At 36.8% G+C, this 25,200-nt stretch overlaps 1 protein-coding gene across 2 annotated transcripts in view; it reads right to left on the reverse strand.

Annotated features, from left to right (window-relative positions):
• The window catches only part of LOC129795924 (neuroligin-4, X-linked-like), a 54,794-nt gene extending 30,613 nt beyond the window's left edge, over nucleotides 1-24,181 (reverse strand). The window contains exon 1 of one of the 2 annotated variants that reach the window (XM_055837475.1): nucleotides 23,332-24,181. The gene's annotated coding sequence lies outside the window, so the exon portion shown is untranslated. The remainder of the gene's footprint in view (nucleotides 1-23,331) is intronic. The other variant, XM_055837476.1, reaches the window with a different exon arrangement.
• Between the last annotated feature and the right edge of the window lie 1,019 nt (nucleotides 24,182-25,200).

The raw sequence follows: 25,200 nt of genomic DNA on the forward strand, positions 1-25,200 counted from the left end.
CCTTTCGCGTCCTCGTGAAACATTGAAACATTTAAATATCCGCTCACTTAGAACGTTTTATTTGGCTTCATTTACGTACATAAATTCAACGTATTTCTACAACTTTGAACAAAAAATTAAATTTATTCAAATTCGAGAAAGTAAAAGGCGAAAGGATTAAATTCAGACAAAAGTAGTTTTTAAAAAAAATTATTTATTTCTATGGATTACATATTTCAAAGTAGTAGTTGTGTGACTCCCTTGAGCGCATCGTAAGCAGAATGTTGCATGTTTAATGGACACACAGTGGGTGCTTTCGGCACTTATTGTAGTGCAACCTCGAGGGCGTGGTCGTCAATCGAATGCTTTGCCACGCTATTGAGGGTGAATCGGCTCTGAATGAATGGAAATCAATCGAATTTTGTATTATGGGGTGAATGGAGTCAGTGAGTGTTGGTGGAAAAAGTCGATAGTACTAAATCATGCAGGGTGAATTCATCAATCACGTTGTCATTTTGGCTGGTAGACTACACCTAATCCCGCGGCAGGTGATTGGTGGTGTTTCAATATCAAACTAAAATACTACCCTCGAGAGGTAACCAGCTAATTGGAGCTCAGTGGCTGCAGTGATTACAGAGGGGGTGCTGTGGAAAATCAACACCCCCACACCACCACTTTATAGCTCCTGAGGAGTGTCCCAGCAAACACAGAGCTGCAAGCAAAATGAAAAGCTTTGTGTTTTTTTTCTGCATTCAACGTCCAATTGCAATTTATTCACAAAGTCTCTTCGGCATTTGGTGGAAGCTTTTCCCTAAAGCTCTTTCGTGGGTACGATGGGGGTTGATTTCAAGGGAAGCTTTCAACGCAGGGGTTTGAGAGAAGGTAGGGGACTATATGTGTGCCACATGGGAGCATGATAAATTATTCCTTTCTTTTTCCTTTCGTGTGTTGCGCTCTCATTGAATGGCTGTGACAGTGGGTGAGAAATATGGGTGTGTGCACCCTTCGCCCACCAACTTCAAACTTATGAGCTTATGGTTGAGTGTGCAATCGGGTCCAAAAGTACCATTCATTTTTGATTTCTACTAAGTGGATAATGGAATCGGTGCATGAATTATTCGATGGGCGTGACAAATGCTCACTCCCTCTCTCTCCTTATCTACTCCACACCCCATAGCATCCTCCCTGGGCCATCTCTAGCAGATTTTCTGGGCTGAATTTATGTATACTTTTGCACATATTGAGCACCAGCAGTGGGATGCTTTTTGGGGGTATCATTTCAAGCTGAAGGATGCTGTGAGGAAGGCAAAAAAAAATAACGAAAATCCCGACCAAAAAGAGGCAAAAGGACAATGCAAATATATCTGCAAGTGTCGCAAATGGTAGAGATATTTTTCACAAAAGACTACATTCAGAGAAGAGTTTTGTTACATTGGCATCCTGATCAATTTCTACGTTAAACTTATCTTAAGATAACTTCTAAAGATGTTCTATAAGCTCCAAAAGCAACGTATTGTAACCTAATTAATATGCTGTAATATAATTCATGCAACCACAAGGCTTATAAAATATTCAATTTCACCAAATCCTCAGTAAATATTTTAAGATGAAGATCTTTGGAAAATCTCCAACAAATTAATTGTTTAACACAGACAGGAATAACTTTCAACAAGTTTCTGCACAGCCCCCGTTCAATTTTCCCATGTGGATATTTTCTAATCCAGGACTAGAAGAGTTTTTTTTTTATTCTACCAAGCAATTTTCAATGGGATTTCACAGGGAAATCTCATGAGAATTTGATTGTGTAGTTTATCCGAAAATTTAAAAAAGAAAAATCTGTTGCAACTTTTGCAAAGAAAACTTGGTGATTCTCTTGCCGATTTGCAGAAAAGTTTCTCAATTTTCATGGTGATCTCGTGAAAATTAAATTGCAAAAGAAGAAAACTTTGTCTCATGTGGGGACTTTGGATTGAATTGCGTTTTGTATGAAATTTTATAGCAAAAGTTTGCAGCAATATATGAAAGGATTTGGTTTTTAACGAAGTCATTGCGTAATCATTAAACCGATTACATTAATCGAACATAACGAGCTCATAATTTAAGATTTTGGAGTCATTTTTGTGCTTTTTCCCAAATTTAGAACTAGTCTTTTAACCATTTGATGGTGTTTTAAGGAAAAAATTCATGAAATTGGAACACAATCTTTTCTTCAGAACTCTGTAAGTTTATCTTTTAAAAATATTCCAGAAGTAAGGATAGAAAGCTGGAAAGCTCTAGAGCTTTCAAAGAAAACTCAGTACACGGAGAGAGGTACAAGAAGTTTAGATCCTTGAGCTGTTTGTTGGCGATGAAAGGGGATATTCTTAGTTTACTTTTTTTTCTTCCTTCTGTCAGACAAAGGATCTTTCAGGACGTATACAACACCAAGAAGATTCACCACTATAAATGGTACACAGTGTGTGTGGATGAAAGTCTCCTAAAAGAGTGTGGGATGTGTATGTGGGAAAATATACAGAGCGGAGGACTCATAAAGTGAAGTGGAGTGTAAACCCTCAATATTGCCCTCGAGAACACATAAATGGGTAAGATGGGAAGGAAAGAGGCATAGGGGGTGCGTTGTACAGGTTGTCGTAAATACACGGTATCCTATCTGCTCATAAAACACCCCCTAGGAGTTGCTCGCGGTAGAAGAACTACCCCTACAACACAGAAAGCTCTGTGTGTACATAGGTGCTATATGGCGACATAGGGAATATGATTGGAAATCATAACACTACTTCCACCATTTTACCCCCATTTTAGTTTCATCCCTCCTCCCCAGCATGTTATGGAGCTTTTCATTTAGAATAGGGGAGAGCGGGGTTAAAAAAGTCACTTAAGGGTTTAGAAAAAGCTCAAAACATCATATTTCCCAAACAGATAAAGCAAAATGTATAGCTCAATTCTTTAGGATATTTCTTGCCCTATAACTCTTTCTCAGATCATTTTGTTCTATCTAGCTAGGAAATATGATATTTTAAGCTTTTTCCAAACCCTTAAGTGACTTTATTAGCCCCGCCCTCCCCTACAGGTGTAATTTTTCTGTTCCTTCATCGCTATCATTCAGTGAGGAGGATGGTTCATTTTGTGGCTGGTTAGATGAATTCTTTTCTCCCTCCTTGCGTCTTCCGTTGGGAAATTGCACAGTGGTGGGTGGAAAAATCTGTATATTTGTGGATTGGTACGGTAGAGAGACATGAAATTCCACCCACCTGATTGACGGAGAAAATTCAAATAAAATTCCATGTCTCACAGATACGACATGAGTAGGAATTTGATTCTTTTGTGGTGGGTGGAAAAGCCAACAATGCGTGAATTGAGTGGAATAATGGGGGGTGGTGGAGATATTGGGGACGAATACATGAATTCACAGCATAGTGTGGAAGGGGGTGGGGCAGAAGGGGTGGCTTTTTGATTGATTGACTGAGATTTGTACATAGTTCGGAAAGAAATTCCGACAAATGTGTCAAGTTTATGGAATATTCTGTCATGATATTCCTAATCTCCATTATACAGTGGCGAGGAATATTAGATTCACAGTCTAATGGTCACATAAGACCGAAAGCTTTGCAATAAATGGATGAATGGAAGTCAAAATAGAAAAAAAAAAAGTGAAGCAAATATTGGCACTATGTCACGAAATCTATGAAAGAGAGAGCTTTTAAAAAGCTCCATTAGATTTTAAAGATATTCTTCAATATGTATTAAGTTTTACGCTAGTCATGAAAATTTGAACAAATACTCCTTAGATAATTCTAAGAACATTACTCGTTACTCTTTATTATTTATTTTTGTTGTTAAAATTAACCCTTTGCGTCCACGTGAAACATTGAAACATGCGCTCTTTTTATCGCGATATTTATTCTATGGATGCTCTCAGAAACGTCTTCTTTGGCCTAATTTATGTAAAATTGTACGTAAGTTTGAAAAACAATTATATTAAGTAAACTTTGGGAAAATAAAATGTTTCACGTGCATGCGAAAGCATTTAATTATTTTAACCCTTTAACGTTTTTTGGTTCATACGCTGACCCAAACGTGAAACATTTTATTTTTTCAATTATGTATTAATGTAATTGTTTTTTCATGTTACAAATGCATCAAATTCACGCATAAGGGGTCAAAGAAGACGTCCTGACTGAAAAAAGTCCTCTAAAAAAATTCATAGAATAAAAATCGCGACAAAAAAGGGCATGTTTCAATGTTTTTATGTTTCACGTTGGACGTTAAAGTGTTAATTATTTATTGTTTCATATAGAATTAGAATATCATTGAAGTACTGATTTTGTTTCCTCTCTTGGGGCGTTCTATAAAACATTAAAGAAATGTTTCCGCCCTTTGTCCACGGACTTAAATTTTACAAACATTTTTCTTAATTTATTAATGTTAATTTTGACAAAAAGAAATCCTAAAATAAAGAAAAAAACATCAGCAAAGGTTATTTGTATAAGAACTACTTAGGCAAATTTTCCTATTATAATTTTAGGAATGAAACATTTATCTAAAGCTCTCAAGCTTTTTCTACAAGAGAAGAAAATAATTTTTTTTTAAAGTTTGCTTTTAAAGTTTCTTTCGATCAATGTTTTCTTTATTTATTTATCTCACCTGCCAATAACAAACAGGTATACTATACGTGACGAATTAGTCAGATAACTCAAAAAGAAAAGTTCACAACAATCTTAAGGAACATCCAAACCCTCATCACCATTTTAATACCAAACGCGTGTTTGGAAAATCTCTCAAAAACACTCTGATTTTTCACCCTCAATCCACGACGTTTTTTTCTTCGCTCCTCAATCCTCAAGTTTCTGTGTGAGATAAACTCTATTAATCACATTGCTCTTAAGTTGGAACTTTTGTCCCACTTTTTTCGGGTTGTGACTTATGCGGGGGCTTGCGGGGGACGTCTATGCGGCAGTGTGTGGAATGAAATTGGGCGCCAAATATCCCCTTCAGTGTTTGCCCGAAAACTTTTGATTTTACTCACCCACCCCCCTAAAGCACTTTCGACGCGCCCGTGGAGAAAGTTTAGCAATCTATTTCAAATGCCACCTCGTTCTTTGACATCCGTAAATGGGTACCAAGGGGCGGAAATTTCCCGGAAATGGTGTACGATTTTGCACCATTCAGGAAGGGAATTTTGGTAGGCGATTTAGGAGAAAATTGGGAAATTTGTTAAAGATATCACGTTAAGAAGTTTCGGGTGGGAGAAAATAGGGGAATTTCCAAAGTTCTCTTGGATGTATTTCCACTCGATTGGAGATTTAGGAGCGCGGTAAGTTGGAATTTAAAACCACAAGGACAGTAAAGTTTCTCAATTAAAGCTCGCATAAAATGTTCTCTTTTTCCCAGAAGAGCAAAGTTTGTTTTTTCCCCAAGAAGTATTGAGCTTTTCTATTTTATTCAAGAAACATGATTTCAAAATTTTCCGAATATTTTGAGAAACTTTGAGGGGTTGTTTTGTGGGAAGAGTTTGGTGTACTTTGACCACATTAGATGACCTTTCCCCTGAACTTGACCACATTTCGAAACATATATAGGTCTCTGGAATTCCTCGTGTCATGGCATGCGAGAATTTTTGGGGGTTGAAGCTGCAGCACAGAAGAGTGTCCTCGAAAGAGCTTAGAAGAAGGTGTTGGGAAAATTTATGGAGTTCAAATGTTTGCACGTTAATTTATCCATCGTATGTGGGTAAGGGTTTCTCTCATGGGAATGTCTTCTATGTGTGTGGGGAAAATGGGTCGAAAATTGGCACGAGAATGACGCCATGGGGCAGGAAAAAGGAGTGATATAATCGTGGGGGTTGGTGTAATTGAAAAAAAGCACCCCTTGTCGCTGGGAGGGGTGGTTCAATAAATTCTTCGGGTGGGGCTCATGCCGTATGGCCATCCCTGTTGACTCGATAAAGTGGTCAATAAAGTAGAATAACACCCCCATTGGGGAGCCCATGGGAGATTGAAGAAACAAGCTGGAGCACGTGAAGGATATAAATCTGCCGTGGTACTGTGATTTTGGTCCTCCCTGTTTACTCATCGCCTTCACCCCCAGAGCAACCCCACCCCTTGTTATGTGACGAAACACCACAAAATCGTGCCGGATAGCAATTCCAGTGGCAGCCTCGGAGTATAATTTGGTCCGTAAAGGTAAATTGGGTAAGATGGGATGGGGTAGGTTTGTCGTGTGGAAGTGCTTCCGCATGTACCGCTTTTTCACCAGCAGCTGCTATTTTATCGTGCTGGGAAGCATCAGGAGATGAAGCTCATTAAATATGTTTCCGTACATAGGCACCAAGAGAAATGTGAGTACACACGAAACAACTTCCAAGGGGTACTTCATCGCAATGCTTCAATCCGCAGTCGTTACATTGATTGATGGTCCTTTTGCCAATTCCCTTTCTCTCTATCTTTCATTATAAATTGCGAAAAATCCCAATAAATATTACAACATAGCAAAGAAGCTTTTAGCTATAGCGGTACATATGTATATATTCAAAAGCTTATATAAATTAAAAGAGAATGAAGAGAAAATGAAGAAAGAAAATTTCAAATAAACTTTCCTATTTAAATTTAAAAAAAAATTATTATTCTTTAAAAAAATAACAACGAAACAAACATGAAGAAGTTTTTTTTATTAGAAAATTCCAACAGACCTGAAGAAGGAAGCAAACATCTCCCAAACTTCACGTAAATTAAAAACAGAAAAAAGCCACTTCCCATATCTTTCAACTATGTGCCACAAATGTAAGACTCCTGTTTAAAATTCCCTTTTAAGCTTTAACTTATAAATAGAAGCAACACCAACAAAAAATTCTCTTGAAATTGGGTCTCTGTGTTTGGGAACGAGACAAATTCAAGACACAAAATTCCGTCATGATCCGCTTCGTTAGCTTTTTCCAAGTCACTGGCCATTGGACTTGAAACTAGAAATGTGATGGGGTGGATGTTCGATGGGGGGGGATTTACAGTGGAGTTTGCCAACAGATTGGATAAATACAACACTCACCCCACCGAATGCCGATTCAGCTGTGATTTTCTGAGGTGAAGGGTTGGAGTTTTGTGTCATTCCATGCACAAGAAGCATTGGCATTATACGACACATTTTCCTCTTCTCCAGACTTCACAAATTGCACCGAATGCTATTGCATTTGTTGCCATCCATGTCCATTTTATTTGCATGCCATTTCCCAACATAAACCTCCCGGAAACATCCTCAACCACTACCCCTATTTGGGTTTCATCTACACTAAAATCTTCTGATCATGCTATTGGTTGTAACTCATTTACCCTTCGAGTGTTTTTTCTATCAATTAATTCTCATAGCAAAACCATCAGGTCCCTTTCAGCACCTTCGACCCCTCTATCCTCATCCCCATCCCCATCCCCAATCAAGGAATAATTAATTTCGTGTATATAGTTTGGATGATTTTGGAAAGAGAAGGGAAGTGGTGGTGGCAAAATCTTGAGTAGGGTGGATGCGTCAGCAAAACTTTCTCATATATTGCTCAATGGAGGCTTAATAGTGCTTTCATCTCGTTGCGTGCCCCTTCTCTCGTAAGAATCCATCCACAGATCCGTGAGTTCAAATAGGTCGCTGAATAAATCGAGAGTATTTCGGAATTTCATTAATCCACTTTTTGTCGATGCGTCCTTCGGAGTTTCCCATCTTCGTTTCATTTAATTGATTGGGCTTGGAATGCCGAAGCAAACACAAATGGAAAAGAAAATATTAAAAAAAAGGGGTGGTTTCAGTTGAGAAGTTCAAAAGCTCCTTCACTTTGATATTTTTGTATTAATTCACATTCAAAAAAAAATTTTTTTTAATTATAAATTTTATTAAAACGTAAGGATCTTGTTTTTTTTTAAAGAATCTTTCTTAAATCATTTGGGAAAATTTTAGAATGTCCCTAAAAAATATTTTTCGCATAGAAAAATTTCTTTCTTCGATTTTATTAAAGATCTTTTATGTAAGAGAATCTTTCAAGATTCAAAGACTTAGATTACTCATAAAAATTAACTCTCTTATTGGCTTTTAAACTTCTAAAATCTTCTTAAATAAATTTTTGAAATAATGTTTTTTTTTTAATGTTCACGTAACACCCACTCCCAAAAGTTTCCAAAGTTCGTCCTTAAAATTGAAAGAAAAATAAATTCTTTTTCAAGCAATTTTTCATACCCATTTTGAGACACCCCCACTAATAATCCTGCATGTATCCTTGAAGAGAATGACATTAAAATATTAAAGCTCTTTTTTGCAAACATTTTTCTTCAGATGTCAGCCGCGTTGGCGCGTCAATTAAATGTGAAATTCAGCAAAGAAAAAGGAAAAAAAAAGAAATGGCACACAGAGCTCTCCTCCAATTCTCATTACCATGAAAGCTTTCTCTGATCTAACTAAAAGCACTTGGTGTGCAAAAAACAAGGTGGATGAGAATTCCAAAGGCAGGAATGGCTGTGAAATTAATTAATTCTCTGTGCCTAGCTTTAGGAAGCTATAAAACACATTTTTCAATTGACGCACCCGATAATCTACGTACGTACCTACTACTACGTACATAAAAAACGGAAGTCTCGATGCATTATTTATAATCTACTTGCTGCATGAAAGATTGAATGAGTCCTTGGTAAGGAGAAAAAAGAGGAAAAGATTTACAGAGGTCTTTTCTTGCATATTTTATTTACGGACTACAGAACCTGTCGAGGAAATTTAATCAAGGGTGACTCGGAGACAATTTAAAATGGAATCACTTTTTCACCCTCGAGCGACTTTTCGTGTTAGCGTAAACATGTCAGAAAGGGAACGATAAGATGGGGGTGGCTTAAAGTGCTTCAAAAGAAAAAAAATCCATAAATTCACCCACGACGATTTTCTACCCTTATCCACTCGATGTTAAAGTGATTCTGTCCACCATGCGGGAAAATTCGGGTGCTCCCCAGAAGTATTTTCTCCCAACGAATGATCTTGGCGGGGAGGGGATGGAAGGCGGAAGGTGATGACACTTTGTGGGGCACTTGTCGGCATTTCTTTGAGACGCCCACCAATTCAGGGCAGTATACTTTTTGACTGTCCATAAAATGGGACGAACAAAATAACTAAGGGCAGGGGGTGTATCATTCACAGCAGAAATGTACCTACATCATCACCAGTTTAGCCATCAGACGCTAACTTGCCTAACTTGTCTAGAAAGTATATATTGAAGAAATTCCTTGAAAGTTCTTAAGAAATAATCTTAAAAAAAATATTGACAGATAAAATTTACTTTTGAGGTCTTTTGAAAGCTTTAAGAAGCTTTCAGAAGCTTATGTTATTTAACGAAATGCTGTCAATATATTAAAAAAGCTTAGGGGAAAGCGGTGTAAAGCAAAAGTCACTTAAGGGTTTGGAAAGAGCTCAAATATCATATTTTGACATTTTTTGTTTTACAACTCCTTCTCTAATAATTTTTTATCTAGCTAGGAAAAATGATATTTTGAGCTTTTTCCAAACCCTTTAATGACATTTTTACTCCGCTCACCCTCAATGAACTTGTTTTAGAAATTCGAGAATGTGTGTGCAGTAAAAAAATGTATTTAGAACTTTGGAAAAATGAAATAAAAAAGTCAGATCAATGGAAAAAGTGTGGAAAATTGCGTTTTTTCCATATTCTATAAAATAAGATAGTTAGATATCTGATTTTGGCCAAAATTAGTCTTGGATGAATTTTTTGGGAAATGACATTTTTCTTCATTTTCTTCTCTGATTTTCCGGAAAAATAAAATATTTTTTTTCCATAATGCGCACAATAACAAAAATAATCATGTTACACTGAAAAAATCTTTATAAAAATTAATAGTTTTTCCGCTTTTTTTCTCTCTTTCTTCACAATCTTCCTCAGAAGGATGATATGCGTGGCAAAATGATTAGCCCTTTTGAAATTCCCTCAGTTGGGTCGTTGAAGAAAGTTTATGTGCAGCAATTGCCTTTGAAGGGAATTCAGCGAGGTTCTATCGGTCAATTTTCCATCGTCCCTTTCGGAGATGGGCCAAAGTGTGCCTCAGCACTTTTCCGCCATTGTTCTCAATTCGCATATACCCAAATTGCCGCACAATTAACTCCACCGCAAATGGCCAATATTCAATTTATTGCCCGGTAGCCCTATCCCATCCCACCGAATCCTTGACTATCCTACCCAAATGGCGACAAGCATTCTCCGAAAAAGCGAAAGCTTCGAGATAAATCGTGTGTCGGACTTTTACGATGGCCCATCAATTAGTGAAGTTGGTCATTTGTTCAAATTTGGCCGCATATGTATGAATTGTATTTGGGGGTCACATATGGAAAGTGCTGCGAGATTGCCCGCAGAGGGATAGGGATGGGAGCCATGGCCTCGATGGATATCTTGGAAGGATAGCAATGAGCGTCAACCCATCAAACAATGACGGATTTGAGAGGGGCAAAAGCCTCAACACAAATATTTTATAACCAAACACAACTTACGGAGATGCGGAGATAAGATAATGTCATAATAATTAAACGAGGGTAAATGGCTATGCCATGGATTTTCTTCCATCCCCGCACTTGTGGGGGGAAAACCTCTTTTTTTTCCTTTGCCTAAATCTTGCGCAAAACTCTTCGGTGGAAATGATGGACCCACTCACATTCACTCTCAATCATTCTGAGATTATTATGGACGAATTATGCGGCAAAAGGCTCAAAGTACTGTGTGCAAATGGATAAATTTCCCCTCACTGGTTAATCCCAACCCATCATGTTGGTATAAAATATTCCACACACCCTGAGCTTTTGGGGTGGAGATTGTGGACGAAGTGTGGGCGTGTGTGTGCCTCACAGTAGAAATGTTCACCGCAATTCATTTTGCGGTGCTTGCACTAATTAAGAATTCAACAATACGTCCGCTTCAATTTTCTCAAAAGGATCTTGTGCAGAACATTAGGAATTTTCATTTTATCCAAAACGCAAAAGGAAATGGTACGTCTCAACGCATTAAGTTGTGTAGTGGGTGGTGAGAGGGGGGAGGGGGGTTGAGGACAAGCCCTGACGATGCCAAAGAAACTGGTGGAAATATCACGAAAGCAATGTTGAAGTGTAATGTGCCAAGGAGTTATATACATATTCACAGCGAGTTTATGGAACTTTGAGAAATTTTGGAATTTGCATTTCTTTCTGCTTCTCTTCATTATTTTGCAATTATTTTCACCACTGATATCCACAATTGAAAATGAGATATTAATAACTGAATGTGAAAATTGTAAATAAGTTTCGCGAAATACGTAAAATCACAGCAAAAAAAAAAACGTTTGACTAAATATTAAAAAAAAAAATGCAAATTTTTGAAAAATATAAAAAGGGTTTAACGGAACACAAGAATCCTCGAAATTAAAAAGAAAAAAAAAACAAAGAATAATAAAAGTTTCAATGAACACATAAAACCAGAAAGAAAAATGCAAGATTATAAAAAAAAATAATGTTTCGCTGCACATGAGAAACACAAAAATACACAACAAATTGCGAAAAATTCTAAAAGAATCTCGCATAATGTGAAAAATTCATTGCTTTATTTCGTGGAACACGAGAAACCGGAAAAAATCAGCAGAACATAAACAAATCTATAAACATTTCGTGGAACACAAGAAACGAGAAGAGTCCCCGTAATAAATATTTTTAAAAGGTTTCGCACAACATGAAACACCAAAAACATTCTCCAGAATGAAAAAAAATAAAGTCTCCTAGAATATAAGAAACTTGAAAACAATTTCACAGAAAATGAAAAATCCGATAATTTTAAAAAAGAAAAAAATATTTACATCTTAACTCTTCTGCGTCTGTTGGGTCATATGTTGACCATAAAGTGAAAAATTGCTTTTAAGTGAATTTAAATTAATTTCATTTTTTCCCAAGTTAAAAATGTATTAAAGGAATTGATGGCGGAATGTATGAAGGATGATCCTCTATCGCAGAACAATTTTAACCCATTCCATCTTGTAGAGGATCAAAAAACATTGAAGAATCGCGAGAGAAACTCCCCAAAATCCACTGGGATCACATCGAAAAGTGCAAATAAAAATTGCCAAAAAATTCAAATATTGCGACGCCATTCGACGTTTTTTTCCCTATAAAAAATGTTTCAAAAGTTTTCTGTAGACTTGTCGCTCATTTTCTGTAGAGTTTTTTTCTAGTCAAAATAAATGTTTATTTTTTCGTTTCTGGAGTGATTTCTACATCTGAATCTGTGAAATCTTCTGCTCCTTGGAAGTCTGTGCATCTAATGATACTCTCAAAGCACTGAGAAAACAAACTAATTGCGAGTTTATTGCTGTGAATAATTTCATGAGACTTCCGGATGTCTTGACATTGCAGCCTCCTCGAGAGTGGATGCAACAAGGAGGAGGACATGGAATTTCTGTTCACTGCCCATTAATTCAATTTCAATGTGCCGGAGCAAATCTTTCGCTTTCGGAAGTCCCAATTTCTACAGCAAAACCTCGTGGGCATTCTGCAGAAAAGAACTCTGAGAGGCAAAATGAGAGTTGAGAATCACTTTTGTCAGCTCCAGGAAGTCATTGCTCTTGGGAAAGATGTATGGGAAGACGGTGATGAAGATTTTGTGGACTTCCTCAGTGTTACAATCCGCGGAAGGAGACTTTCCGGAGGAATCCCAGAATAGCTTTGAGGGCAGTTAGTTCTGCGACTCTCAGAAATGTCTTCCGTGCTGGTCATGATTTGCTTGATGACTCCGTCGAATGTTTCCGGATACTGACTACTAAACTGATTTCTACATCTGAATCAGGTATATTGCGCTGGATGGGATTCAACTCGGTAAGATTTGCTTAAATTCTCACTGCCAAAAAGGCCCAAAAAAATGTAAAAATTATTTGTTTTGATTTGCAAGGGGCTGGTTCTATCAACCTCCCTCAGCTTCATTTCGCTGTGGATCACTTGATTCAGATGTAGAAATCACTCCAGAAACGAAAAAATAAACATTTATTTTGACTAGAAAAAAACTCTACAGAAAATGAGCGACAAGTCTACAGAAAACTTTTGAAACATTTTTTATAGGGAAAAAAACGTCGAATGGCGTCGCAATATTTGAATTTTTTGGCAATTTTTATTTGCACTTTTCGATGTGATCCCAGTGGATTTTGGGGAGTTTCTCTCGCGATTCTTCAATGTTTTTTGATCCTCTACAAGATGGAATGGGTTAAAATTGTTCTGTGATAGAGGATCATCCTTCATACATTCGGCCATCAATTCCTTTCTGTAGAAGAGGCTCAAGACGACGTTTTGACTGACAAAAACAAATTTAACAATTTTAGGTACCTACTTATGTATTATACGGACGCAAAAGGGTTAAAAATAAATCGTAAAGGAAACAATAAATATTAAAACTTTTCTCTTATTTGAAAGCAATAAACTTTTGTCCTGTCGGGTAAGATTTATCCACCGTGCTGACATAAATAAATTTTCATGGCGTAAAAAAAGATTTCTAAATTACGTGAGATACGTGTTAACTACATAAGTAACCTCAGTAGAATGCAAAATGTTTAGAAAATTTCTTGCAGATTTGAAAAGCATTTTAGAGAGTTTTAACAAAATAACATTTAATAAGAGCTTCAGCTAACAAAACTTCGTGTTTATAGTCATCATTTTTCATTCTCCCTGAGAAAGCTTTCTAGAGAGCTTCGCCTAAAAAGCTCTTCGTCGTCTTGCACAAGCCGCAATGGGTTCTCCACTTAAGCCGCTATTTAGTTCACTGTGTGCAAACAGAGTGCCGAGTAAATTGCCGAGGGTTGTTGTACACAAGAAGTGAATTGCGATATTGGCCCTCACCTGAAACACCACCCATGGGTCTATGGTCACGTACTTTTGCCATGAGAACGAGGCAATTAATTAGAAAATTATAGGGAATCCTTGGTCGTGCGCAACGTTTCTCTCTCACAACTTGCTTTCAAATTACAGTAGAAGTCCACATCAACGAACAATCGGATGTACTACTCTCGCGTATTAAAAAATAATGCGCGAGAGTAGTACATCCTATTGTTCGTTGATGTGGACTTCTACTGTATATGGAAGAGTTGATGGGCTGCCGGTGGATTGAGGGGATGATTGGGGATGCAAGTGTTGGTCAAATTAAATTTATTCATGGGATTCTTCACTCCATCTACCCCCTCCCTCCCACGTCTCCTACCAATGATTTTTCTTTCACGAGGTTTTCTTTCTCGTTTCCTTTTTAATTTGACGTCTCACACCCAAAGGATTTTTTAATGTCTTGCTCAGCGAACAAGTAAAGCGAGGGTGGAATAATGAGAAAATATTCAAGTGGGAAAATTTTATTTCTTTCCACTCCCCCTTGCAGCCCCTCATCGTAGAGTTTCTCATAGAGAACAATGGGGGTGACACAAGGAGAGTGTATTCGAAATAATAATGTATTTTATGTGTGTTTAATTTAAAAAATTTAGCACTGGCACTGTTTGTAATCCATTCGAAGAAAAGAAAAAAAAACGAGAGGATTTTCCTGGGAAAGAAGTCAAAAAGTATCGGATTGGGGGATTTGGGATTTGTATTGAATTTCGCGTGAGTGCGTGTAAGATGAATAAATCTTTCACTTGAAGTTGGGATTGCGTCACACAAAGAACAGGGAGTGTGGCTATTGCAAGGAAAAAGCTCAGCAATGAAGCTCCTTTTACAGCACAAAAGTGTTCAGCAGAGCTTCAATTTGGAATTGAGAAAATACAAGAGGCCTGTGTGTGGTTTAAATGTAAAAGGAAAAAAAAGGAAAAGGAACAGTATTGTGGTGTCTCGTGGAAATAAAATTCAATTTATTTCCTCTTTTCATCCTACACCCCGTCGTTGTACGGAAGTTAAATAATTTATTTAATTTGCTTGAATATAATTGAGCCAAAAAAGAGGACGGAAGCTTCCCAACCACATCCTTGACTCTGTGCGCTTAAAACGAAGGTATATAGCAAGGAGACAGGGGTGATGGATGGGGGTTAGTGACTGCGTAGGGTGTTGAGGGGGAGACAGAGAAGAATAACGCGCGGAAACCAATCTCAAATGGGGTCCTTCCTCCCCTTTGCAGCTCTTAAAGGGTCATGAAGTCGTTATATTCAAGGGTCACCACCTCATATAAATTCCCAATCTCATGACACTTTCACCATAATTTTCTATGAATTTTCTCTCGATTATACTCTCTCCCTTGTACTCGTTTCACATTGGTGAAGTTCCCAATTTCATCCCTTCACTGCTGAAAAGCTCCACCAAAACCCTTCAATATCTCCCAGATAATCGACTTTAAATAGTGAAGAGCTGTGTATGTGTGTGGGGAATAGAATATGTAGAGCGCGTATGCAGCATATAGCAATTGAGGCATGAATAGCGGGAGACTATATAGAATGAAATATACATACGTACATATATAGAGTTTTGTGCTTATACGAGGGAGTTGGCTGTATTCGATTTAGAGGAATTTTATTTTATTTATTACAATTGTGGTGGGAGTGAATGAGAAGAATACGCCCTCTCTCAAATTCATAGAAAAAATTCCATTAAATGCACCAAAGTAACGCAAAAGCAGTACATGTACAAGATGTACGTACAATCATACCAGCAATTTGCTCGGTTGATTGAAGAAAATTGTTAGTGGAACTTTCACAAGAGAATAAAATGTAGAATACGAATGAATAGGGAGGATCGATTCCATGAAAAGACATTCATTTTTTACTTTATAAATATTTCTTGAACTTACATTCACCATAATCGCACAAACTGTAGTTAAAGGAATTCCTAAAAGAATAAATTCTTTGAAATTCTAAAAGAATTTTCTCAGTATACTACCACTTGAAAGTTTTTTTTTAATAAAAGAGTGTAAGGAAAATGGTGTTATATAGGTTTTCTTTACTAAAAAGGTTGCTTTCCTTCAGCTTTACTACTGCGCACTGGCTTTAACATAAAATTTTAATTTTTATTCTATCCAAATAAGCTTAACCTAAATATTTTCCAAGTATTTTAGGAAATCTTCGTGATTTTTTACTTCAAAGCTATCCAGAAAAGTCAATTCTAAACCAGTTGTCTCGAAATTTTGCCTAATATGTTCTAAAGCTTTTCATTAAACTGAATCGATTCGAATTTTATGAAAAAAAAATTATTACATTTTGATAGCGCCCAAAATCAGCAGAGAAAATTTGCCTATAGCGTAAAAAATCCGGCTTAAATAGCCTCCGTATCTCCTATTCTTTATCATTGGAAAATTATTGATTTTTAACAGATAAATTCTTCTGGGAAACTAAAATGAAAAACAACGCTCAATGTTATGTTTTATGTAGTTTTGCCTTAGAAATGAAAAAAAAAAACATATTTAAAATTCAAAATTTCATCCACATTTCTTAACACAACAACCTTTTTTTTTTTTCAAGAAAAATTTCCTTATTTTGTAGAACTACAAAAACACGATGTTTCATGAAACATTGTTTTTCTATGTTTCATCTTTTTGTTACTTACTATTCAAATTTATTAATTGAAATAGTTTCAGTAGAAAATACTTTTTCAATTTTTCTCCTAAATTTAAACCATAAACTTTTATCGTTAAACTGATGAATAACGATACTCTACTATAGATTTATTTTCGTTATTTTTTACTGAAGTTTCTACAAAAGCTTACGCATAAAAATCGCATTATTCCCCCCCCCCACTACATATTCAGCATCATTCTCAATTTTCTTAGAGAGAGAGAAAGCTTCGCCACTTGAGCTGGGGAGCTACTACTATGGGCTGTATCTGGGGGATTTAGTGTAGTGAAAGTAATACTATTCAGTGGATGTGGCGAAGGAAAATGGGGTTCTTAGGCGCGATGGTGAAGTAGTAAAATTGTGCCATTTTTTCTTCTTCTTCTATTCGTCAGTAGAGTACGGGGGGAAGGGAGATATTCAATTGAGACACATGTAAAATATTCTCAGCATCACTCCTTCGCACACAATCGTTCCCTTAATGGGGATAAATGGAGTGAAAATTTCACTGAAAGCCTCCAATAGGGGGAAATTTTCGGCTTGCCCTGGCGAGAGGATTTTTTTTTTATATATGTATGTATAGGAAGTGGTAGTTGAGGGTGCCTTTTGCGAATGGGTGAAACGGTAAAATTCATTAAAAATATATTCATGTAAATATCCTCATCATCATTGCTGGTTGTGACCTTAAAGTGATGTCAAAGATGGGATCCCCAGTGCCCCAAATTGTATATCCGGATGTATGTGAGGGTTGAATTTCCATTTTTACGGGGATTCACCTCCATTCTTCCTCTCCCAAAAAGCAATGGGAAGCAAATATCCCTCTATCACTATCATCCAGCATGGAAAATTCACAATTTTGAACCCATATGGGGGTAGATGGGATGGCGAATAAGAAAGTCATGTGTATGATTTGCCTTTTGAATTCAACTCACGCACCATTTTTCACAGGGATGCCTCACCCCCGGGCTTGCCTTTCGTACAATTTCTCATGGCAATATTCACCCATTTTACCATATATAGGGAGCGAAAACATACTCTTCCCCCTCAAGCAACGCAACATGTTCGTCCCCAAGCTCACCCTCTCGCCACTCATGTACCCCCCAAAAAGAAACTCATTTGGTATTCAAAGAAAATATTTTCAACCACATTTTCCACCAATGAACTTATATAGTGGAGAATGTAATTCCCATGGCATGAAAAATATGATTTTGCATTGAATATAAGTTTTATATGCACCACGAAAGTTACTAACTTTCATCGCCACTGCGGGGGTGTTAAATTTACTGAAAAATACCCCATTATACTGAAAACATAATTGAATATTTTACATCACAAACTTTAACACATTTCCTAACCCTCAAGATATTTTACCGCAATATTTGTAGTAAGACATTATAAAGCCTAAAGCCACAGAAAAGTTCCACAAAATGTAAGTGGGAGGGTTGTAAAAGAAAAGCTCGGAGAATATTGATAAAGTTTCAATATTTTTGAAAACTTTAAAATCACGTTTGGTTTATTTTAAGAAGATTTTTCGGGGATTTATTCAATCGTCTTAACACTACTTAAATGATTACTACTTCCATTACTGAATTTTCGGTAGAAAATACATGATTTTTTAATTAAGGGCTTTTTAATTTTAAATACGCGCCTTTATCAAATAATTTTAAACGAAGTTCGTGTTTCATGAAACAATGTTTCATTTATTGAAACATTTATTAAATTAGAAATTTACCTTAATTCTTCTTAAGAAAAAGGCCACTACCTTCATTATCAGATGCCCCTTATTTTTGTTTTTTTATGGACATAGAGAGAGAGAGTTTTTGGATGTCTAAACACCCCCTAAAATTTCTGAAAGTTCAGGCTTTTCTTTAGATGTCGAAAATTGAAAATTACGTTAAAATATTTAAAAAGGAAATTTTCAAATAATATTAACTCTTTCATGTCCACGTGAAATATTGAAACATGAGCTCTTTTAATCACGATATTTATTGTCTAGGTGCTGTGAGAGAACTTTTCTAAGTCAAAACGTCTTCTTTAACCCCTTTTGCGTGAATTTGAAACTTGGAAAAACAATTAAATTCATAAATAGTTGGAAAAATTAAATGTTTCACGTTTGGGTCTACGTATGACCAAATAAACACGAAAGGGTTAAGTCAGAAAAAACGTCAAACGTTAGAAAATAAGCATGAGAAGATAAAACAAACGTAAAATATTAGAAAAAATGTCAAGCATTGGAAATGAAACGTCAAACGATAAAAATATGTCCAATATTACAAAAGAAATATCAAATGTTAAAAGTTTTCATCAAACGTTAGAAAAGAAATGTCAAACAATAGTAAAGATATGACATTTTTTAAAATTAATTTTATAAAGCCTTAAAATAAAAAAAATATATAATTTTCATCATGTTGTTGAATAAATTTCTAGTTATACCCCTTTTTTCTCATGATTGCTGATTCTATTCACCCCTATAAACATTTACGTATGCAGTGGGGTTCATCTTTGCTTCATTTCAAATGAGTCGGACAATAAATTATCAATATTATGGCGATAAGATGCTACACACTGAAAAAGCTTCCTCCTGAAAATGGTTCCGCATGTCCTTGAGGAAGATTCTTTTTCTGGTATTTATGAAAATAGCTCGTCTTACGGGGAGGGAAAAGATATCCTTTTGGAATATGAATGAATCAGTAAATGTCATCATATTTTCTGGGATATACCTACATTTTCCCCAAAATACGAAAATTCATAATTTAATTCTGCAATGTCGCATGACTTTCACAGCATAAATTTTCTCCACCGCCCCCACTTGCGCGTGTTCACCGGTGCGAAATTATCGAGTTGTACGTATAATAAAAGAAAATTTGAAAGAACGAGAGAAAGTCGAGGCAATAATACTTCTATCCTCTTGGAAAAAAAGAAAACTGCGACTGTCTTGGTTCTCGGTATGGATTTAAATGCAAAATATGCTGAATTTTAATTATGTCCTCAAAGACTAGGGGAATGAAAAGGGATTGTATGGTGAATTCATGGGCGCGACAATGGGAGGGATGGTTGTGGGGGTGGTTAAGACGCATTGGCTTGGGGAGTCCCTTGTAATTTCAACTTCATTCGCAAAAGCATCCTCAACCAGGAGTGGGTAATAATTCTTTCTTATTTCGCTTTCAACAGTTTTCCCATTATCTTAACCACAGAGTGCTCAAAATTGTATACACACAGCTTCCCATAAGCAATATAAGAGATCGAGGGAAACGTCCTTCGTGGAGCGCACCATTCCTCGCTCATTTCCGTTCCTTTTTTTGTAGCGAGGGGGTTGGGGAAAGCGCCTCAATGAGCGACGATGGGAGAAAACCTCCAGCCGGAAGTGAGTTGCACAGTTCGCTGCGATAAAAATCCCGAGTGTACTGAATGAAGTGCGGGTGGGGTGAGGTGCAGAAATGAAAATGCTAGGCGGGAAAAATGATGAAAAGAGGTGGTGAGCGAAATGAATAGACGAACGCCATGTGCAATTACATGTTTCTTTGAGAATTTCTCCATTTTTTTATAACACCCCCAACCCCTCAAGCCAAGCTCAACCATTCGCTTTTTCCCCGAAAAAAAAACTCCTTTCCCGGAGCACCCGCGAGCAATGGATTTTCACACGAAGCAATTTAACCCTCTCCAGTGCACATAATTAAGTATCTCCCATATTGCAGCGATAAGATCGTGATTATCGCACTCAGAGCGACTATCATCATTTCCTCCGTCCGCACACACTTTAAAACCCCTCCTTTCCACCCAGCCACTCAATTCACAATTTGAACAATGATGTACTTTTCATAACAGCATTTGCGAAAAATCGTGGAAAAGTGCACACGGAACTCCCTCTTTTCTCAAAGTTAATTTTTATTTCTCACCACACAAAACCACCCCCATCCCGTCACACTTTTGCCAGCAATTTCCTCTTGTGCTTCCTTTCAGACACTTGAGGACTTTCACCGCCACACGACACTTCCATTGTCACCCAAAGACATGTTGTGAGGAACTCCTTGTGGTTTTCTTGGTAGATTTTCTTTTACATTCCCAAACGGGATTTTCTTCACATGAAAGCAGAACTTTCAAATATACATACATACATACATTGGAATGGAATTCAATTTATCTGTAACGATTTTTTAGCAGCTCTATTAAAATAGCGTCTAACGCCAAAAATTGGATCAAAAAGACCGATTTAGGAAATAAAATGTATAAAGATAAGATTAGCAACTTTTGACAATTTGAGTAATTCTAACGTAGGACGTTTCTTTTCTAACGATTGGCGTTACTTCTTTTGAAGTTTGAAATTTATTTTCTAAAGATTGACGATTTTTTTCAAACTTTTGACGTTTATTGTAACAGCTAAATTAGGAGATGTTAACAATTTATTTGTAATATTTGACATTTCTTTTCTAACGCTTGACGTTTCTTCCACCTTTTAACGTTTATTTTACAACCTGAATTAGCAGGGTTTGACTACATTTCTATATTTGTGGTATATTTGTGCAATTCTAACGTTTGACGTTTCATTAAATCTAAAAGAAAATAATTCTATCTTGAAAAAATTATTAAAAAATAAAAGAAATAAAGAAATGTCTTGAAAAATATTGTGAAAAATTATAGTAGGACTTTGTATTAAAAAAAAAAATATGGGGTGGTAGATAAATTTCATTTTAGAAAATAAAGTTGCCTACCGTCGCCGCATCTATCCCCAAGATTTTCCCTGCCAAGAAGTGATGCCTTTAATTGACCACGAGAAGCATTCCCAACAAAAATTCCTGGCCCTTAATCGACGGTCTGATTCATTTCTAATTGATCTGCTTGTTAATTCAAGGTGAGCATTTCTGATGAGAGGGAAAAGTGTTTGAAGATTTTCTACTCTTTTCTTTACCTGTTCGATTAAAGGGTCAGTACAGTACTACTTGCAACTTGGTTCTAGTTCCGTAACTAATTTTTTAGATAATTTTCTATACGTTGGTTTTTCCGAAGGATTTCAAATGAAAATTTATTTAGGAGCACACCTTTTGTTACCAAACTATTCTATTTACGCTACCGGAAGATGGTTCTCTCCTAACCAATTTTTTTGTTTGTTTTTAAGTACCTACCAATAATCAAAATACTCTAATCGGATTTAAACTGATATATGAGCCAGAATTCTCCAAAAAGACTAACCATTTTCCAATCAACTCGGATAAGGCGGCAAAGATGCCTGAAAATGCGGTTTTCCTATTCATAAATGAATAAACTCCTTTCTCCAAATCCTGAGAAATTGCCTAATGGTTTGAACACTCAAGTGGAATCTGACGGAATGTTTTAAGTTTTTGGTGTTATAGGAAAATTGCTTCCGATTGCGTCAGCCAAGGGACGGTAGGTCAACCCAAACGCATCCTTACAATTTTAGGGCCAAAGCTTTCGACGCTGAGTTATGCCTCAGATAGTCGCAAAGAAAAGTCAGTTATAGATAAGTGAAAGAAAATTGTTGAAAAAAGATAATCCCCCTGCATAAAAATCCGCATGATCACCAAAATCAGACGTTTCACGATTCCCAAACAAAGACACAATTGACCACTGAGGAAGACGCACAGAAGCGTCGAAAGCTTTGGCCCTAAAATTGAAAAGATACGTTTGGGTTGACCTACCGTCCCTTGGCTAACGCAATCGGAAGGAATTTTCCTATAACACCAAAAAGGTTTGAACACATCTTCATATCAAGCTCTTTACCTTAAAGTCTTATCTCACATGAATTTGAATTAGTACTTTAAGTTGAAGAACATGCAAACCCATCCTTGGGGCCGATAATCATTCTAATTCCTCAAAGCCTGTTGCAGTTCCCCCCAGAGTGGAGACATTTCCGGAAAAGCGAGTGCCAATTATGCATCCATCTCTCACTGGATTCTGTCGAAATGTGCCAGATTTTCCCACACTTGTGCCAAGTTGAATTTAGGAAGATGGATTAAATTGGGAAATTCATTAAAATCCAATCAGGTCACATGCTGAGGGGGGAATTCGGGGGTGATTTTCTCTTGCACTAGATCAAACCCTACCCATGAATTTCATTGCATCACCCAAAATGTAATCACAAACGGTGAGTGTATTTGCATTGTACTGTGGGGATGCTATATAATTGAGTTTTGGGCATTTTGAAATCTTCGAGTGTCCATTCCATACACCCCCGCCCTTGTAAGACTTCCGGGGTGTGAGCCATAGGTATGAGTTATGCAATGGAAAATCAATATCCTGTATTTAGCATCTGGTTACCTATTTGCTACGCTTCTATGTGCATGGAGGAGATAATCCGCATATAAATATTTTGGGTGATTGCCAACTGAAACTAAGAGGTGTATTTGTTTGAAGAAAATGTGTGGGAATTTATTTGAATATGCCAGTGGGGGATGGTACAAAGGTAGCCTTAGGGGATGCATAAGTTAAACAAAGTTTAGGTCTGAGTATTTAGAGTATTAAGAGAAAGTTTAAGCGAAATACTAGATCACATGACACACAATAAATTTACATTACAATGAGACCTTGGATGGTTTGGCAATAAAATCGTAGGTATAGCTAACTATGTGTTGTAGAAAGAAAGGAGAGTATGCAGAAAGTTGCTTCCTTAGGGGGGAAGTTTAGACAATGTCTCATGGTATTATAGTCTCGCACTTGTACACATTCCCACGCTTATATAGCTTGAATTGTTACGTGGAGTTGGGGATCGTATATCCTTCAACTCTCTCATAGAAGAAAACTTTTCCCTCAAATTCTCCCGCGCGCGCGATACATACTTAAAAGGAATTTGAGGACTCACACATTCACAGCGATGATGATCTATATACTTTTGATGAAAGTTCTTCCAACGTACATCCGCGGGGTTTCTCGAGGGCTTTTCTCGTAGTTTTGCTTCTTTGGCGGAGTCTTCTTCACATGTAAAACTTTCCTTTATTTATTTTCTGTGGGAATTTAAAACCCTTCTTGCACTTTTACATCACTACACCCACAGTAGAATTTTCCTTTAATTGTTGCACCCACCTAGAATTTATCCCTTGTCAATTAACAAACAAATTCGTCGAAGTAGAACTCCCACGTAGTCCGGTATCGCTCTATTGGGGGTTATTTAATCATTAAAACTCAACGCTTGAATCACTATTGAGGTTGTTTTTTATTATTATTTCTTCCCCTAACGCGCATCAGTACCACAGTGGGAAAGCACCCCCCGTATAAAATCCTACACGGGGTGGTATGGTGATGATGGCACGAGTCTCTGCACAATGTAGGCTTCCTGCCAGTTTATTTACGGCACTCAATCACTTTGACAGCCGTGTGTAGGGGCCTAATGAAGCGTAAATTTGATATCGAAAAAAAATGTAATAATAAATTTGAAAAAAAAACCCACGAAGCTCGAGGGAAAACTTCTACCGGATGTTGGGGAATTTTCACACGTTAAATGAGCTTTCAACGTAGAAAAAGTTCTAAAAATAAACTTTGGGGGTTATCGCACTTGGACATAGCATAATGTTTTACACATATATCTGTCTCGTGGTGACGTTTAATTTAATCCCACACTGATATTCCACAAAAGAGGAAATTTTTATGGGTATCCTCCGCGATTTTTCCACGCGGCTCTGCGTTGTGAGCAAACTTAAATCCCGCACGATACTAAAGTGAGCTTCAAGCATGAAGAACTCGAAGAGCTTCTTCGCACATACAGAGGGGAAAGCTCACCCGGAGTGCGCATAATCCAAAATACATGACATACAATTGAAAAATAATTCATTATTTTCCGCTTTGGAAAATTTGGCGTACTGCATTAAATATTCTTCACGACGTTCACGAGGATTCTAGGAAAATCCTCTCTGAAAATTCTTTCTTAAAATTAAACAAAATTTCATATTAATTTATGTAAAATAGAAAGCTCCAAAGAAACTTTGAGAATTTACCAAAAGAATTCCACAAAAGTAGCGCCAAGATGGCAAAAGCGGAATTTTCTTGCACCCCACAAAATACCTCCCACTACATTTTCTCCGCCAAAAATTTAGGAGAAAACTTCACACATTTCCAAGAGCTTTTCAGAGTCAAAATCGAGTGGTTTAGCAGTGCAATGTGAAAAGCCACGAGAAGTACTTCAGCAGAATTCCTCAAAAATACATCATTGAAGCGAGCTTTGAACGTTCTTTGAAAATCTTCAACAGAGAAATTCAATTTTCCACCCAAGTTCCTTTCTACTATAGAAAAGGATTCTCTTCTATGGAATTTTCTCACCACTCTATATTGGTTTGCAATGAACCACCTCAATGAAAATCATGAAAATTACCTTCTCTCCTTGTGATGAAATGCTTTCAATTTATCTAAATTTGCATAAAAACCAAAATCATCCCCAACGCATCTTTGAGGGGAAAAGTTTCGTAGAAATGATTAAAATTATTGGATTGAAAGCACGTGTTTCAGGGAGTTAAGAGAGAGAGAGAGAGAGAGAGCAAAAGCCGCCAGAGGGTATAATCCAGCAAAGGGAATTAACTTGTTAAAGATGATTTAACCGCAAATCTATATCACGCCCCCAGAAGCATATTGGAAACTTTATTAAATTTTCTCAAGCTTTTATTCAATTTTCTTCTTCATTTACTAGATTGCGACCTTAAGTTTCCCAACAGGTAAACGTAGTTAAATTCTAAGGGTAATG

This window comes from Lutzomyia longipalpis, chromosome 4 (genome assembly GCF_024334085.1).
Source record: "Lutzomyia longipalpis isolate SR_M1_2022 chromosome 4, ASM2433408v1".
In the NCBI taxonomy this organism is placed as follows: Eukaryota; Metazoa; Arthropoda; class Insecta; order Diptera; family Psychodidae; genus Lutzomyia; species Lutzomyia longipalpis.